The 15,515-nt window shown below is 42.8% G+C and overlaps 1 long non-coding RNA gene across 1 annotated transcript; it reads left to right on the top strand.

The window, feature by feature from the left end:
• Positions 1–13,591: 13,591 nt before the first annotated feature.
• Positions 13,592–15,182, top strand: LOC127754072 (uncharacterized). The gene is made up of 2 exons (XR_008012758.1): positions 13,592–13,999; positions 14,176–15,182. It is a non-coding gene; the product is annotated as an uncharacterized LOC127754072 (long non-coding RNA).
• The last annotated feature ends 333 nt before the right edge of the window (positions 15,183–15,515 follow it).

Here is a 15,515-nt window from a genome sequence, read left to right as displayed (position 1 = left end):
TGCTGCTTGCCGAGCCGTGCCAATTTCCCAATTTACTAAATTTGTGATATTTTGGCCGCTTTGAATTTGAGATGAATTAGAATAAGTTTCTAAGGAGGATAAATGAGAGAAAATTGGAGGAATGGGAGGCCCTCAAGTTTTATCAACATCAAGGATATACATTATGAACGGATTTGAATTTTGGCTACTGGGGACGATTGCAAAGGAAATTTTTCACAGTAGTTGGATTTTAAAGGATGGCCCATATCCGCTCACCATGAAACTTGCTTCAGTGGCAGAAGCATGGTACCATGCACAAGCACAAAAAGCTTAAAAATCAGAAACCAGACAGATAGCTTAACTAAATATTACTACCATGAGATACCTACCTAACAATCATCATCGACCAACGGTAAAACAACTAGTACTAACAGCAAACATCACCGATCGATGGATTGATCAAACATGTAGATATAACTGGTACTAGTTACTAATTAATAAAGATAATTAGTGTCCAATCTTCCACCACCACCAGAGATGGTGGCCTACTTCTACTTGTAGCAGCCTGCTTCTTCGTCCCAGTCACCGACATGGACGCGGCTGAAGTCAATCTTGGCCCATTCTTTCTTGATCAAGGCCTGGAGCTCCGCCTGCCTGGCGAAGTAGTTCTCGTCGACCATGTAGACGCCGGTCTCCTCGACTTCGCGGCGGACCTCGGCGTGGAACTTGTTGAATTTGTCGTCGGACTCCCTGCGGATGGCCGCCGCGAGGCGCTCGTCCGGCGAGAGGCGCTCCAGCTCCTCCGCGGTGGGGTACCTCTCCTCCACCCTGAGCGCCATGATGGCGTCGATGTAGCCCTTGGGGAGCGGCACCTTCCGCCCCGCGGCGGCGGACGACGCGCTGCCGCCCTCGGCCGCCATGAGATGAGAGCTTGGAGATGATGCAAGCTGCTTCAATGGCGATTGGGATTCCGAGGTCGTCGACGGCGGGTGGGGATCGTGGTGGGAGGTGGCGGCGACGTACGGCTCGATTTGTAGGCGATCAAATCCTGACCAGATCGGACTCGGGAGAATTGCGACTCCGAGTCGGAACTGGGTGGGTGGTGTTCCCAATCATTTGGGCCAGGCCCATCTTTGCCTCCACGAGGATTTTAGCTTTTTTAGGTCCATTCATTTCCTATACTAGGAATAAGTCTACTTTTCTTCCCTCTTACCTTTGGTTGAATCGTTCACAAAAACCGGATGTAACAACTTCTCAACTTCAAACCATTCATGTATACTGCTATGGGACCTAAATTGGACGGTTTTTTAATAGTTTAGGGGTGAAGATTTCTGGTTTTACGGTTAAGGGACGTCAAAAAACAATCTCACTGTTAAGTTGAGGGAGCTCCGGTGAACTTATTCCATAGCCCATGTTGGGCCCAGCCCAGGCCCAGTTTGTTTGGAGGCCTGGAGCGAGAGAGTCCGAGTCGGATCCCTCCCGTCTCCCACAAATCCCCAACCGATCCGATATATAGAGAGGCATGCAAAAAGAGATCGAGAGAGAGTTCGATCTTCCGGCGATTCGACATGGCCACGACGGAGGTTGCGGCGGTGGCTTCCGCCGCCGCTCAACTCGTCAACGCCGATCCCGCCGTCGCCGCTGCAGCCGCGGGTGGAGATGAAGAAGGCGACCAGAAGAAGAAGCCTTCCGCTAAGGTGCCCATGCCCGAGAATCTCCTCGCCATGATCCTGGCGCTGAAGAGGGAGCCATGGCCGACCTCCGAGTACCTGGACTCCCTCTCGCCCGAGAAGCGCAGTGAGGAATTGAAGAGTGCTGAACGCCGCTCCAAGCTGGACGACGACTTGGAGAAGCTGCAGAAGGATGTCCGTGACGGCATCGACAAGGATGGCTACTATCTGGTCGATGAGAGTTACCTCGCTGAGTCGGCCGCCTGCGAGGCTCAGATAGACGAACTATGGGCCAAGATCGACTGGGATCTCTACAACTTTGGGGACTGGGACTACGATGATCCGGAATGCGTTGTGTACCTGTGATGATGATGGTGATTTCTGGCTCAAATGACAATGGTGGACAAGGACTGACCGGCCTTTGGGGAATTCAGCTAGCCCTTACCTATCTATCTAAGCTATCTCTATCAGTTAGTTAGTAGTATCAACCAGTTAATATCTATCATGTATCTATTTATCTCTCTCAGCAAGTATCATGTTTAGTTGATGACGTTTGTTAGGTAATGCCTATCTATGTTATTCGGCACTCTACCTATGGAGACTATGTGATATATATATCTTATGGATGAATTGCGTATGGTAGCAACTCTACTATTATTAAATTCTTGTCGCATTGGCTTTCATGTGGTTCTAATGCTTGGTTGTGGAGCTGTCAGTCAGAGATGCGATATATATATGATGCTCTCTTTCTGCTTGTGTTTGTGATAGTCAGTTTCTTTATTCCTCTGTCCAGGTAACTAAGGCTGTTTGATGCTAAAAGACCAGCACTGCTAGTTAATTTTGTTTGGTGATGAAAATTGCTACTCGTGCTACTCTTTAAAATTGCAGGCCTATGATTTGTTTGTGACAAACTGATGGTACCTTTTGATTCTGTTATGTTAACTCTGTCTTTGAGTGTGTTTCTATTAAATTTGTTTGCAACTGGGGTGTTTAATTTGTTTAGTTGTTGTGATATTGTACAATTTGCATGTTCGAGCTTAAGTTATGCCTCTCTATGACCCATTTTGCAGCCCTTGTGTATATATTTATTTCTATCAAGTCAGTATCAGTTATGTCTACCCTTTTAATTGATGACGTTTGTTCGGTAATGCCTACCAATGTTATACTACCGACCCTTTGTATAACTATTCTTGAAAAATCTTATGAGCTGGTGTGGTTGTTTATATATAAATTCGAGAATTTACCACTCAATAGTAGTATCGGAAGGTTTTCCACCATATATCTCACTGATGTGTGTCTCGATTCCACATGTTATAGAGTATAGACATATAAGAAAATGCAATTTTTTTTCTTCATTGTCCAATGTGTCCTTCAATGCTGGTCGCCCTCAACCGATGTTGGACGGCGGACCCCCTTCGAAGCCGAGGTCTGTCGCACCCGGATCGTTGCCCCCTCTGCGATCAATGCGACGGAACGATTGATCATCTCCTGGTCGCATGCCCGGAGTCTCGGCAGCTTTGGTGGATTGCTCTTACTGCTATCGGTCATTCTGAATGTCTACCACTCAATGAGCAGTCCTTTCATGCCTGGTTGTGTGACAGTCGCAAAAGAATGATTAAAGACCATCGCCGAGGGTTCGACACAATTGCGGCACTGGTAGCATGGACAATCTGGAAGGAAAGGAACAACCGGGTCTTCAACCAGAAGAGCAGACCTTGGATGGAGATAGCTAGGGCTATGATGGGGGAAGCGGACCTCTGGCGGATGGCTAGATCAGCCATACCGACCATGACAGTCCCTTCGCTTGTTCTTTGGTCGCCAAATCATTCGGGAGATTAGGCTTCTACTTTTCTCTTCCCCTCTCCTGTACCCTGTCTCTTTCTTTTTATTTTTTAGGCCCGTTCTGTAAATACTTTTATTCCTCTTAATACAAAAATGCGCGTCTCGCGTATTCCCAAAAAAAAATGTGTCCTTCAATTGGATTTGCTTACAGAGCATCTGCTTTTCTTAGTTGCACTGATACTAAAGAATGTTTTCTGTCCATGACCGCTCTTCAGCTCTTCCTTTTTAAGGAAGAATGCAATTTGATAAAATGGCTGAATGAAATACGTTTTGTTCGATGTTACATTATCAGAACAAGCCAAATAACTAGATGGTATGATAATTTTCATAGCAACTGTTTGAATAACTATATCTTCAGTGTTGAAGTTATGTGTTGCCGTGGGGAATATTTTCCTTGCATTTGGTTTTTTGTTCTGTTCTAATCCAACTGTAGCTTTACTTCTTGACAATGTAGTAGACGAGGTTTGTAGTACCTTATGGAAACTTCATTTGTTTTCATGCATTCATATTAATCTTAGAGCAGCTGTTGTGTCTGATGGAGGAGGAATGGGTCCTGCCTAAAGGGGTCAGGCGATGGATCAGTCTAGGTTTCGCAATCAAGAAATCAAAGATAACCAGTGTAAGTCTCATCTTGTTTTCCTAGCAAAATTTGAAGACCTTTACCAATCTGTGAGGGATTTCAAATAGAAGCTTATTGAGTACTAAATTTCTATATTTCTTTTTGAGAATTGTGTATTCTGTACTTTAATGAGAGTCTACTAAATTAAGAAAGCAAACCTGCAGAAAGATGACGTGATGATAATGGATAATTTTGTTACCTTTGCTATAGTGTTTTAAATTATTTCCCCTGTATTGTTTATGATATGATACTGAAATGTTTTCATTCGATATAGGGCATGACAACGAGAATTAAATGCAGTTCTTTTTTGTACTAGCATGCATTGACAAACTATGGTGTAAGAAATACAAAAGATATTATTGAGGCAAGTCTGATGGTAGGCTGGCAGCTTGAACATGTGTGTAAGATATATAGTTATATATAATTCTCTGAAATGAAAGATGAATTGATCCCTAATGAGTAAATATATTTTGGAGATCTTCAAATGTAAATCTGTGTAGTGTGTACTGTTTTATAGGCTCTGTTCCTTACAAAATGGAAATATCCTTTACTTGTATCACAAACTTTGCAGTTATATATATGCAATTTCATCTGTGCATTGTTTGTGCAATTAATCTTATAAAACTGTCATGGAGTGTTTTAGTTCAAATATTTGTACATTTTTTCTTTTAGTATGTAGGTGCCTTATGCTTTTGTGTCAAAACACTTCTTAATCACTGACTGTTAGTTGTTCATTTTGCACTTTTCTCTACAGCATAGATTGAAATGGCTTTAAGACGAGCACAATGAGACTTCGTGCTGATGCAATAGTGTTTGCTTGCGCAATTTTTTTTTATTTTTATCATTGTTTATCTTTTTTCTGAACAATTCATGGCAATTTAAACTTCTGCAGCTATCAGCGATAATCACACAGTTCTTAACAGATGATTATTTTTACAGTTTGCTTGTCAGCTCCAGGCCCTGCTTCCCTTCCTACCATTTTTGAATCCAATTGATAATTGAGAGGCATGGTCTAGAGTCTAGACAGGACAGTGTTGGTGCCAGCATGCCACCATCGAGGCCAAGCTTCAAACAGCATAAGGTTAAGGTATGAATCTACACCATATTTTCAGCTTCAGAAGAGATCCAATTATATTATCTTTTCTCTTTTGTTGTTCCATCTTTGATTTAAATTGTCAAGTGGGGCAGCCAAGACGAAATTAATTAGTTTTTATCTCGATTACATGTGTATAAACCATGGCACCATGCATTCACCCTTTCTATATTGAACGCTTGATTGATCTGAAAGATTGGCTAGATTTGTTATGTTGGTTTGTTGGTTTCTTGGGACTTTGTAACAAAGGAGCGGTGTTATAGAGCTCATCCATGGGTGGACCATGGACGATGGGCAGCAAGCCTGAGAGTCAGGTAAAGGAGTTGGCAGGAAGCTCAGAGAGACTTCTTTGCTTATAGATTATGGTACTATAATTGATTTGGCTTCACACACAATAGGCTCATCTTCTGTTCTTTTTTAATACTGGTGCAAGAAACCATATAATTTTTCTCTCTCTTTTTTACTCCAGTCATCGTAGTGCCTCCATTGTTTCAGTTCTTGCAATATCCAGGTGACCAAAATCTTTCCTTCTTTTCAAGACAGTTTTCCTGAAATTTAGTAGAGTTTCAGAACCACTAAGACTGAACTTTGTATGGAAACAAATGTTAATTATTTTTGGAGCTAGTATGATGTTAGAATTTCTTATAGTTTTACGTTTACCTCCAATCACATGGTTGCAGAATCATGGTATCAGCCATTTCATTATTGATATTAGAAAAATCCATGTGTAGTATCATTGGGTATTTAGAAAGTTCCTCCAATTTTTGGCTGTAAAAATGTTTTACTATACATAATATTTGTTGTCCTCTACAGTTCAGATTGTTTTGGCACTACGTTTCAAGGATGGATTAAACATCCCAAGCATCTCAATCTGTGGTTGTACAATCCTCAGACCACATAACCACCGGTTGTCTAATTTTCTGGATAATAGCATGTTGGATGGCTATTTTGCTGTGTTGGACGGACAAACAGACGATTCAAATGTGCATTCAGTACCGTGAATGTAACAATTAGGTACCTGATCATTCCAGAAAAAGAAAGCTTTATAGAGCATCTTTTTTGTTGAACAATTATAGGTATCTGTCTATCTGATCATTCCAGGTACAAAAAATGCTTCATCCTCGGGCAGACAACTGATGTGATCTCGAATTCTAGGCAGCAGGTGCACGCTCTATGCCTCTATCCTAGGGCCTTGACCTTTGAAGAAAAGGAATGCAGATCCTCTGCCTCACCTTGGCACCAGAATTGACTTGACAGCCTTTGTCTCCACTATCAGGTAAGGAGTAGTATTTCCCCTTTATCTACTTTGATCATCACTTTTTCTTTAGTTTCTCCATTAACTTTCAGTTCAAATAAACTACATGTCATCTTCCAATATCAGATATAATTCATTGAGTCCGAACAATGCATATTAAATTTCAAAATTGAATTCATACTCGAATGGCCAGCATTTAACTTTGCTTGTAATGAACATAATGGTTCAGTTTGTCAGCTATAACAATAGATTGCCGTAAAAATACCAGTGGTCAATTGCAGCATTCTGTCATATCCATTATCAGTTGTGCAGCTACGAAAATATGCGTGCAGCTGACCATTGCAGCCTATAAAAGTAAAGCGGAGGTGAATACTTTGGTGATGGCAATATGATTATGCGTATGTGATTCTTAATTTATTTTATATGTTTTATTCTCTGAAATAAGAGGGAGAAAATGCTGATTTATGACAGTGTAACAATGTGAATGCTAATTTTATATGGTGTGAACTTTCCCTGCTATGAACAAATTACGGTTACCAAGTCCATATGCTATAGAATTTCAGAGTTATGATGCTACCTATATAAAATACACTCTGTATGTAGACATAGGTTTGTTGGACTGCAAGTGGTCAACTGCAGCATTCTGTCATCCATTATCAGTTGTGCAGCTACTAAAATATGTGTGCAGCTGACCATTGCAGTGCAGCCTATAAAAGTAAAGCGGAGGGGAATACTATGGGAAAACTAAAATACTCTCTCTTGCAGTCCAAACCATTAAATATACTCATGTGCCTTTTTCTGGTGAATTGAGAGACCAAGTTTATTTCACTCAAGTAAACCAAGTTCTATCCCACAAATGCATCTACTTAATTATGTGCTTTCTTCTGAGTAAGAGATCCTCAAGCTCATTTTACTCAGGTAAACCATGGGCAATTTCCTCCGGGAGTTTAAGCAAACACATCTAGTCATGTGCCTTTTTCTGGTGGAGCTAGAGAACATCAAATTCATTTTATTCCTAAAGTTAGACCAAGGGCATTGTCCTCCAGCAGTTCAAATAAACACTTCTACTCATGTGACCTATTCTGGTTGAGTTACAGAACAACTTTCTCAGGCAAACCAAGTATGAAATTTTTCCTGATACATATAATTATGATAACTGTTTGCTTATGGAAAAATAATTTAATAGTGTATGATTTAGTCGGTATATATGAGAACCGAGAATTTATTTTATTTTATAATTTATGTCGGTATTATGGAATTAAGATGGTCTATTGCCTTTTCCTTAGCATGGTTATAGTGCCTTTAGTTTAGCCCACCAACTTTTGCATCCTTTAATGTCCTTCCTGATCTTGTGATGTCTTTTACTTTTCTGTGCCCAATTTTCAGCTTGCCCTGAGGCGGCACCGGTGAATTTTGTGTGGTGTCAGCCTCTCAGGCATTGGTTAACCGATGAAAACTTTTTTTTTTTGGGTATTTGGATCGACTGTTTCTTTCTGCAGCATTATCCAACATGGAGTGCTCAATTGCATCGATGCAGATCCCTATCGTTCACTTATCCTTATGCTTATCTATACGGCTTATTGAAAAAAAAAATTATGGGTAAAACTTTTATAAACAATATTGTAAAAGAAAACTTGATGAAAAAAAATACAAAATCAACTTTAAAATTAAGTTTTAAAATTTAAATTTTGACTTGTAAACATAATCATAAGCAGAACAATAAGGCTGGAAGTGGCTACTTCCTCCGTCCCAGTAAAAGTGACGTTTTAAGGTTAGGAACCAAAATTAACTGAGGAGTAAAATGACCAAATTGTCCGCCGTGATTTGATTGAGCTATCATTTCCAGCATTTGTTAATGCACCCAGATTATCATTTCCAGAAGTTTCCTGATTGCTAATGAAACCACAGCTCAGTGCCACGTGCCTCTGTAGATTGGTCCCACCTCTGTAGATTGGTTTAAAGTAGTAGTGCAGAAGCAGCATAACGACACGTTTACTGGGACATGGATAGATCGGTAGAACGACACATTTCCTGGGACGGAGGGAGTAGCTAGAAGAGCTGGAATTCCAAAAATAAATATTATCTACCTGAAGTCTCTTGGCAAATTTTTTGAAGAACTGAAAAACACCATGAATTCTTTAAGGCATTTTGGATGTCTTATCCAATATGTTTCTTACGCATAATGTGATTTCATAAGAAAATTTTTGTTCATCATCTTCTTTCTTTCTTTTTTAGAAACTCCATCATATTCTTTTGGCATAAAAATTTGAGTTACATAAATTTTGATGGTTTATCTTTTTTTTTAAGCGGGCAAAGCCCACTGACAAAGATCCACTACATGATCCAGTACGCTCGGCCACGATTGCAGCTGATCTGAACCACATCGAAAACTGCTTTGCTGCTGTGGGCTGTGGCACATGGCTTGTACCTGTGGCCGAGACTATTTCGGACGGCGGCACGAGGTTTGACCCGACTCGGAGTCGCAGTCCTCTCCAGGCTCCCGCGAGTCCGACCTGCTTAGTTTTAGGGCTTGCTTTGCTCGCCTACAAATCGATCGAGATCCACGTACGCTGCCACCACCTCCCACCACGATCCCCACCCGCCGTCGACGACCTCGAAATCCCCAATCATATCGCCGCCGCGAATACTGTACTTCAAAGCTCAACTCGATAAGAAATACTACCTCCATTTTTTAATAGATGACGCCGTTGACTTTTTCTCACATGTTTGACCATTCGTCTTATTTAAAAAATTTACGTAATTATAATTTATTTTGTTATGAGTTGTTTTATCACTCATAGTACTTTAAGTGTGATTTATATCTTATACATTTGCATAAAATTTTTTGAATAAGACAAATGATCAAACATATGAGAAAAAAATCAATGACGTCATCTATTAAAAAATGGAGGGAGTACTGTACTTCAGTCGTGATCACTGAGTCCGAGTGCGACTGGGTTTGCCCGCGTGCCTTTATATTGGAGAAGCCACAGCCGTCTCGTTCATCGATTCCACGGGCGCCCTTCAAATTCAGTCTCCCCCGTCTCCGGCGAGTGCAATTACGTCGATCGTTTTGAACGAGCGCGAATCGCAAAGCTTATGGCGGCGGCCGAGGAGGGTACGAAGAAGGCGGTGACCTCGGCTGGTGGTGGTGGAGTCGACGGCAGAGACGTCGAGCCGAAGCACGCCGCCGCCGTGGAAGAAAAGGTGCCGATGCCTCAGGAGTACATCGCGGCGATCCTCTCCATGAAGAGGGAGCGACCCCTCTCCCCCGAGGAGCTGGCCCGTCTCTCGCCGGAGGAGCTCCGGGAGGAGGAGGAGGAGCGCAAAGAGCTGGACGACAGCTTCGAGAAGTTCCAGGCCGAGGTCCGCCGCGACGTTGAGAACAATGGCTGCTACATGGTCGACGAGAGCTACTTGGCCGAGAGTGCCGAGTTCCAGAGGGAGCTCAAGGAAGGATGGGCCAAGATAGACTTCAGCGGCGTCATCGTTGGGGAGTGGGAGTACGACAACCCGGATTGGTGCACATCCCTTTGATTGATTTATTGAGAGGGTGGTAGTTTTACCTAGGCTTTATTAGATACTCTTACTTCAGTAATATATGAGGCTTATTACTAATTTTTATCAGTAATATATGAGGCTTATCCTTGTGTATTAGTTAATTTTTATCAGTAATATATGAGGCTTATCCTTGTGTATTAGTTACCCTGTATCGGTTGGTACAGTATGACTTTTATTAGCTAGCGATGTCTATTTTTATGAGTTATTAGACCCCTATGGAGACACTTCTGTTTTATCACTGAAAATCCTTTTTATATGGTGACTTATCTTCTGATCGAAAGTTGCTCTTTTGTTGGTTTTTGATTGGTCCATGTGGTGCCCCTTCGATCTTTAGAGGAAAAATCATTAATTTATACAAGAAAAAAATGCTTACAAATCATTAGTGGAAAAAAATCTAGAGCAAAATACACAAAAAAATGCTTATAAATCATTTGTGTTATTTTTTTCACAAGAAGAAAAAAAATACACAAGTATGAGTAACTATATTTTTAAAAATATAGTTACTTTTCAAGTAGTGAAGCAAAGAGTTAAACCAACAACATGGATTAAAAGTTTCACACACTATATTTTTAAAAATTAAGTATGTGCTCAACATGTATAGGGATAGGATTTTGTAAAACTCTAGAACCATAATTCCTAAGGTCATGAGGTTTTGTGCAACTTTGATCATAAAAATACAGGGTTTCCTTTTTTAAGAAAAAAAACCAGGCCTTTGACAACAAACAAATCACCAAGAAATTTCCACGCCGATTACCAAAAATGTGCAAAGGAAGTAATAAAGTTTGCTTGGACAAGTTTCTCAAATCTTTACCTTAACCTATTATAAAAAATTGTATTGTTTCCGCTGTTCGTTCGTCCCTTGTTCCGCATCCATTTTGGTTTGTCCATTTACCGACTCACGCAACTAGATAGCCCATGGCTCACTACAGGCCCTACACGGCCACATAAGCAAACCGCGGCAACGGCAGCAGCGCCACCAAATCCATTAACCATCCCAGATCGATTTGTACATGCACCATCATCAAAGGAATCAAATCAAAACACGAGAGCGGTTCATGTTCCTCGGTCATTTTCTTTGCTCCACCGCCATGCACCACCGGATCGCCCGTTCTCTAATGAGGGAATCGCCTCACGGGGAACCGAAAAATGAGCCACACATTACCACCCCTATTCCAGCTGGGCGTCATTTTCTTCGCCACCGCCGGCAAAGACAACTTTACAATATTTTCTTAATTAACTACTTTAAGTGTAAAGTTTTGCTTGTTACTGTCAGCCTTGCATTTTTAATAATAAATTGGTATTCTCTAAGTTGAACTATAAAGGGAATTTAATATTAGCACTATTTCATTAGTGTACAAGGGATATACTCATTATATTCATTGTTGAGTTAAGAGGGAATTCCTTGCATCGCTGCTGTAGTGGTTTTACTGTCTGGGTTTGTCAAGCCATCAGCTAGGAATCAGTTGCCTGCTCTTAAGTAATATCCAATTTTTCGTTCTCAAAATCGATTCGCAGATGAAGCATAAAATTAGTGACCAAGGACACATTGAAGAATACATATAAAGGTTGCTGGCTACGATAATACGAGACTATTTTGTACTCCCTCCGTTTCATGCTATAAGATGTTTTGACTATGGTCAAAGTCAAACTATTTCACGTTTGACTAAATTTATAGACAAATATAGTAATATTTATAATACTAAATTGGTGTCATCAAATCAATAATTGAATATATTTTCATAATAAATTTATCTTAGGTTAAAATGTTACTACTTTTTTCTATAAACTTGGTCAAACTTAAACCAGTTTGACTTTAATCAAATCAAAACGTCCTGTAACCTGAAACGGAGGGAGTATCCAATACTGTGTGAGATGGCCCAAGCATAGTAATTGTCTTTCTTTAGGATCGGTTGATCAAATTATCCAAATTCATGAAAAAAAAGCTGGCACTGGATCGGCCCAAAAATTGGGCTTATTTGGTACTTGTCCAACTCCGATCATTAAATTTAACCCTCAAGAGCCGAGTCTGGAGCTAGTAGAGGTGTGGAGCAGCTAAAACTTAGTTCTACCTTTTTAGTTCATTTTATGAGAGCACTTTAGCTAACTCCACTATCATTTTTAGGTGGAGCTGAAAATATTTGGTTGGGTTCCAACTCCAGAAGAGGTGAAGCTGGAGTTGGAGCTGTGCCAAATAGACCGTTAATTCATTCTTTGTTTGTCTTTTTTTTACCCTAAAAACATGATTATTTTTTAGGGATGATTAAACCTTAATATGTTGGTTTCTAATCTCCTACCAGAACCTCTGTGATCCTTATTGATTCATTATTAAACAAAATTATGTTTTATATGGGTAAGTAGATTGACTTCAGCTGTTGCAACTTAGGACAGGTTGGAGATGGATTCCAGCCAGTTGGTCTCAACTGGGACTCTGACCGTTTAGAGTTGGCTTGATCTTAACCCGTGATGCCACTCAAGAATGTGAACGACATTGGTAATTTTGGATCCATGCAGGCCAGATATACTGAATTTGTGCCTGTAGGCTGTTTACCAGGAGAAAAGTCTCCAGTTAAGCTTGGGAGAAGAACGGTAGGCCACTAGTTGTGAAACCATGTGTGGTTATAGTTCTTTTGTGATGGAAAATTGACAAGTACCGGAAGTACAAGAAGTGTGTGCGTGGACTAACATTGGTCAGGTTGCGACATCTGTGCCAAGACAACGGTTGTTTGGTTCATGTGTGTGCAGGTGATCGGGGTCGATCTTGGTCAACGGCGGATCGGGACTAGACTCAGGGAGGAGTTGAGGTCCAAAGCGATCAAGGATGCCGGGTGACAAGATTGGACACAAGGTTACACACGGTGGACGAACACCGTGTGAGGAGGTCTTTGCAACGGGCTTCAGAAGGTCAAGTGTGCAAGCATCGGATTCGCGAAGAAATCAGAAGGGACTGTGCAAGTGCATTGCTGCTACAGTAAATGGGCTTACGGTAGGTAGCATACATGCATGTACACGTACTGTACTTGTGCAAGGAGGAGCTTGCACTGTACTGGTTGCTACTAGCATGGCTTGGTGGAAAAGTCAAGCTAGAAGCTGTGCATGTGTGCTGTGATTGGTTGGCAGGGAGGCCAAGCCAATCCAGCCGTTCCACGTGGCCCAAGGAGATCATTGGCTCGGTTGGCATGAAGGCCAATCCGGCCTGTCCAGCTCGGGAGCTCGGTCGGCCCAAGCACGTTGCTGACTCAAGATGGTGAAGGCCAGGCCGAGCAGGCCCTAGACATGACGACGGCCCAGCTCGGCTCGGCAAATGCACAGGCGTGTGCATGCGCGCGCGGAGCATAGTTATTAGGACCGGACCGGACCGGCGGTCCGACCGGTAAAAACCGGAACCAGAGACTACAGCGGCTCGGTTCGCTTAACAGACCGTCCATGCAATCGAACCGTTAAAAACCGGGCGAACCGGCCGGTTTTTTGTGGAACCGGTGAACCGGGCGGTTCTGTGGGGACCGGCCGGCTTCGTAATTTGACCTTCTTAGCCCCAACTTTTCCGGCATTACTCAAGTGAGGGGTGGGTAAAATTGTAAAATTTTAGTTTTGGGGTTCCTCTCCTATCCCGCACGCACAGTATCGATCCCCAAATCCAATCCATCGGCGGCGGCACCGGGCTGGAGAAGGCGGCGACGGCGGCGCAGCCGTAGCGTGCCAGCGTGTAGGAGCCTGGGAGGCGGCGACGTCACAGGCTTGCATGTCGCAGCACTGCAGCCGTGCAGCGGAAGCTAGCAGCGGCAGCGGCGGCGCGTGAAGCTAGAAGCGACGGTGGCGTGCGGAGCGGAAGATAGCAGCAGCGGCGCCGAAGCTAGCAGCGGCACGCGAAGGTCGGAGCGGCGGCGACGCCGGATTGCAGAAGGCGGCGACGGCAAGCTCCAGATCCGACGGCTGCTTCTCTGCTCCTGATCTTCTGGTGTGCCATGGCAGATGGTAGTATGGTACGTACTCTTTCTTACAATTGCAAGCTGCTATTTTAGTTGTGCTTTATTGTTTGACACTAAAAATTTACAGCTTGATAGTTTTCCTTGTAGTTTCATACTAAAAAAAAAAACAGATTTACTGTAATATTGTTAGATGTTAGAGGTGCTTATCGTTGATTTGTTTCCACACACAGCAATGTATCAAAGAGAGGAAGAAAAAGAGGTACTGCTACTCCTACTATTGGCACTTTCTTTTATGCATGTGTGAATGTGATGTTGGTGAAATTGCTTTGTGAGGCTTGTATTTTTTGACATTTTAGTACTTGATATAGTATATATGTATTATGTTGGTAACTTTGTCACCGGTTCGATTTGACCGGTTCAAAACAATCGAACCGGCGGTTCAACCGGTTCGTAACGGTTGGACCAATGAACCAGTGAACCAACGCTCTTGCCGGTTCAATTACCGGTCCGGTCCTAATAACTATGGCGCGGAGGCGGGAGATCGTACGGCACCTGGAGGCGTGGCGGCCTTCTGTTCGTCAAGGAAGCGGAGACTCGTGGGACCGGGTCCCACGCGGTTTTTCACATGGCGCGCGCGGGAACGTGGTTTTCGCGAGCGCGCGCAGAAGCGGCTCGGCGGGAGGAACGGCGACGTGGCGGCTTCTGACTTGTGGCGCGCAGGCGCGAGAGGAGCGGGCGCGGGCTCTCTGGGACGCGTGGCGCGGATGCATTGGCTTGGAGGAGCACGACGCGGATCGGTGCACGCTGATTGGCTTGGAGTGGAATCACGCGGATCGCACGAGGGCGCGCGACGTGAAGAGCTCGGATCAACAACGTGGCGACTATCCAGGAGGTTTCCTTCGGATCTAAGGAATAATGGACTGCCAGGATTTCATCAAGGCTAGGGTTTCGCCCTAGGGATATTTGAGACAATGTCTTAGGGGGTCTTAGGCTATAAATAGAGGGATGGATGCAAGGGTGGAGGTTGCTCCTTTTGTAATCCTTTTGAGATGCTCGGTGAGAGAGTTTCCGTGTGAGTTTGGAGTGTGTTTGCCCGAGAGGCTTTTGTATTAGGATTAGTTTGGAGTGTGTTTGTCCGAGAGATTTTAAGTTTGTGTTAATGTTCCTCTGAAGGTGTATGTTTGCTCCTAGTTGAGCGGTTATTTTGCATCACCTATGAATGAAATGATTTGAAGGATTTCGTTTTTGCCCTGTCCATTTAAATTCCGCAATTTAAATTCCGCTTGCAATTTGAACTTTGCGATGATGAGTTTTGCTCTCTCCTCCCCACCTCTCTTCTAGTTTCGGGAATTCCTTCTCTCTTCTTTTTCTCTCTTCTTTTCTAGATCCGGCTTCTCTAATAGCCGCGGTTCTAGTAAGAATTTTGAAAAATCCGGCTTGATGAGTATTTTCGGGGGCAAGATTTGAATTGCTATATTCACCCCCCCCCCTCTATAGCCGTTCTTGGTCTTTCACTAGTTCATAAACTGCATGCATGCGTTTACAGCCAAGTTAAACAAAAATCAGGGCA

Source organism: Oryza glaberrima, chromosome 11, assembly GCF_000147395.1.
Source record: "Oryza glaberrima chromosome 11, OglaRS2, whole genome shotgun sequence".
NCBI classification, from domain to species: Eukaryota; Viridiplantae; Streptophyta; class Magnoliopsida; order Poales; family Poaceae; genus Oryza; species Oryza glaberrima.
This window is presented reverse-complemented; position numbering and strand designations above follow the sequence as displayed.